Genomic DNA, 3326 nt, shown 5'->3' with positions numbered 1-3326 from the left:
GTATGTATATATATTAATTTGTTCAATTAATTTTAAGTAAAATGATCTGCCGGACTTGATCCCAGAGTTAGTGGTGTGGGAATGTGGAATAAAGTGGAATGAAATGAGACGCTGCCCATAAAACAGTGAAACTGTGGCAGTTGGACTGTAGTCATGCGGGAAAAGACCCACTCTTGAAGCCCTCAGTTATGATGTATATGATAAAATGCATGCACTTATTAGTATTTGTTTGACCTGACTGTGCAGTACAAGAATCATGAATGGAATGGCATTTAAAGTCTTGAGTTGCTGCACATGAGGAAACAAAATTTTTTTGGGGTTACACACACGCAAGCATTTAAGTTTACTTGCTGTGATTATTTACTAAGGATACAGTGAAGTTATTTATGATTGTTTTGGGTTTCTGAAACCCATGTCTACAATAACGCTAAGTAATAATACCAATTATCCTCCTCCTGAATTCCATACAACACAATGTTGCTTGTTTTTCCTTCATTTGGCCTGTTTTTTTAGCCAAAAACAAAGGATGGCAAGGTCTAAAATTCTGATTGTAGAATAAAAGCCTGTATTTTTCTATGGTTTTCTCTCAGTCAGTGGCAGGAATTTGCATTTTTGTTCAAAATCCCTCTAGATTCAGCAAGCCACCAATTAAGGTTTCCGTCCACAAAATGAGCAATAGCATAAATGGCAGTCAGCTTTAAATTTCACCAGAAACCTCAGGAATCATTTTTATAGAAAACGAAATGCAGCATTTTTCCTTACTGAGTTTTTCACCTGACTCCTGTCATCAGTTCGGTGTAACTTGAATTCATTCGGATTAATTCTATTTATTAATACCATTGTAGAAATTGGCATTGAGCCATGTTAAATAATTCCACAAATATCCGATAATAGGGAGAAATAAAGGGGACATTCGCTAGTCATGTGACCTCAACATGGCAGCCACCAGAAGCAGACCCTCCTTGTAAACTAAAACAGCTTTTATAAAGCTACAGATAAGGCTTCATATGTGAATGTACATCTTTTTAAAGATATTTTTATTGTAAAACCCTTTTAATGAGGAAAAATTACGGAGTGTGGCTTTAACAAGACAGAAAATTATGTGGACATTAATATAGACCTACTAAAAAGCATTTGGTCACAGCTTGAGTTATGTCTCAAAAACAAGCGTCTGTGGAAATTTGAAAGACATTAAGCACGGGTCTGAATTGTATCAAAGTGAAGTAAGATTTAATAGGAGTCTGAAAACAGTTATCCAGTCCTTCTCACAGAGGTGCTCAGTCATTTGCTCTTTAGAAGAGTCGTGAAACGCCAGTCGGAGAGAGATCGCGTCATTGGACAGTGTGCTTTACACCCGTCTGACTTCCATAGACTCAAGAGCATGGCATTGGTGTGCAGGCCTGACATTCATGGTCGGTCATAAGTGGGCGTTCCTTCTGTTCTTTGACGTTAGTGTTTGATTGGTCAGCTGTTGCTCTTGGCGTCACTGCGCTGCCAGCTGATCGGGAGGAGAAGCCGGTATGAGGGGAGTTGAAGCGGAGACTCAAGACGCAGCGATATGTGGGCTAAATTGTGAAATTTAGGACGTAAGACTAATGGTGTCGTGTTGAAGTTGAGTGATTATGTTGTTAATGATTTCTGTAACACTCTGTTGAGTTGTCTTGAGCAGGTTAGGATTAGATATTTTAGCTGAGTCGCGCTTTAGCTCTTTGATGTCAGGAGTGATTTGAGGTTAAGGTGTGGCTTTCAGCAAAAGGACGAATTACCTCAATTGCAGCAGAGCTTATATTAAATTCTTCGATATTTAGAGTAGTGCAAGAAATGGGATCGGGACATGACCGAGGTCAGAATCGAACTTGAGTTTCCAATGAGCCAACCGCTTTTAAATGTCGTATGTGCGCTGCCTTGTGCGCCAGAACTGCGACTGAATCGAATCGTAAGGGTTTTAACGGTTTTTCGCGAGGATTTGATACGCGTGCGTTAAATCCAGGAAGCGTTCGGTTACACAACGGAGTCGAGTCGTTCGATGACCGTTCCAACATTAGTTCTAACTTTTCGGAAGTGTGTGAACCCACTTCAGAACGAATGGAATCTGTTACATTCCATTGGAATAGATCGCTAGGGCGCTCGGTTCAGAGTTGAGCCGTACAGGGCGTGAGCCGTCCGCTAGTAGACGGTAGTATGTAGGCAGTATGAGGAAAAAAGCCATTGCGAAAATAAGGGATGTTACGCCAATTGTATGTGGTATCTGGGAGTCGAACCGCTTACCAGCGTGACATACGAATCGATCGACGAGAGAAATCGAAATTTCTACCACTGAAGTAACGTAAGTAGGCGTTGGACATTCCTCATTCAGAAGTTTTCGCTCAAAGGTGTTTGTCGAAAAACTCAATATCGCACCAATATCGAGTTGACGCTATTTGTTAAATCCAGTAAATTGAAATATGTCAGACGGAAGCGCTGAGAATGCACACTGTATTAACACGGGCAGCTGATATAACATTGGGCGTTACACTTTTCATTTACAGTATATTAAACTCGTATCGCCTGACGTATTTTTTTCTAGTTTGCTTGCTTGTTTTTCTTAGTTGCATTAGCCTATATTTATGCTCCTTTTCAAATTTCGTAAGACGACAAGGAATAGGCCTTAAAGAGATAATTAACCTAAAATGAATATTTAGTCATCATTTACCCACCTTCATGATGTTTTAAACCTGCATGGCTTGTATAGAAAGCGATATTACACAGCCGTAGTCCCCATTCACTTTCACTGAATATAAAAAAGATCCAATCAAAGTGAATGGAGAATGGCCCTCCTATTCCGCCTCACATTTTCTCTTTTTTAGTTTTTTTTTTTTTTTTTTACAGAAGATAGAAATTTATACAGGTTTGTAAAAACACGAGTGTTAGTAAAGGACAGATTTGAGATTTTTTGTTGTTGTTGAGTGAACTGTCACTTTAAGATAAAGCCTAATACACGGAGATATGTAGCCTAGGTCTGTTTAAAATACGAATAACAGGAGCAACAGGAGATTCTGTACTGTATCGTATTGTGCTATACGAGAGATGGCCAAGATCAAAAATTGTAATTTGGGTAGTTGGATGTAAAACATGGATTTGGCCATGACACAACGCGTAGGCTATACATCGTCACTGATTCCTGTGAGGCGAGAGCATGGCAAATTCCTCAAGACCCCACCCTGTACGGTGCGATACTATACGAGTTTGCCTCTTTTTTTCCTTTAGGTTACTTGTTTCCTTTTTGTATGTGTGTGTGTCTGCTTTATCTCACTTTTCTCTTTTCACACACAGCCTAACATCTGGAG

The sequence above is a fragment of the Sinocyclocheilus grahami genome, unplaced genomic scaffold (genome assembly GCF_001515645.1).
Source record: "Sinocyclocheilus grahami isolate Dianchi unplaced genomic scaffold, SAMN03320097.WGS_v1.1 scaffold72.1, whole genome shotgun sequence".
NCBI classification, from domain to species: domain Eukaryota; kingdom Metazoa; phylum Chordata; class Actinopteri; order Cypriniformes; family Cyprinidae; genus Sinocyclocheilus; species Sinocyclocheilus grahami.
This window is presented reverse-complemented; position numbering follows the sequence as displayed.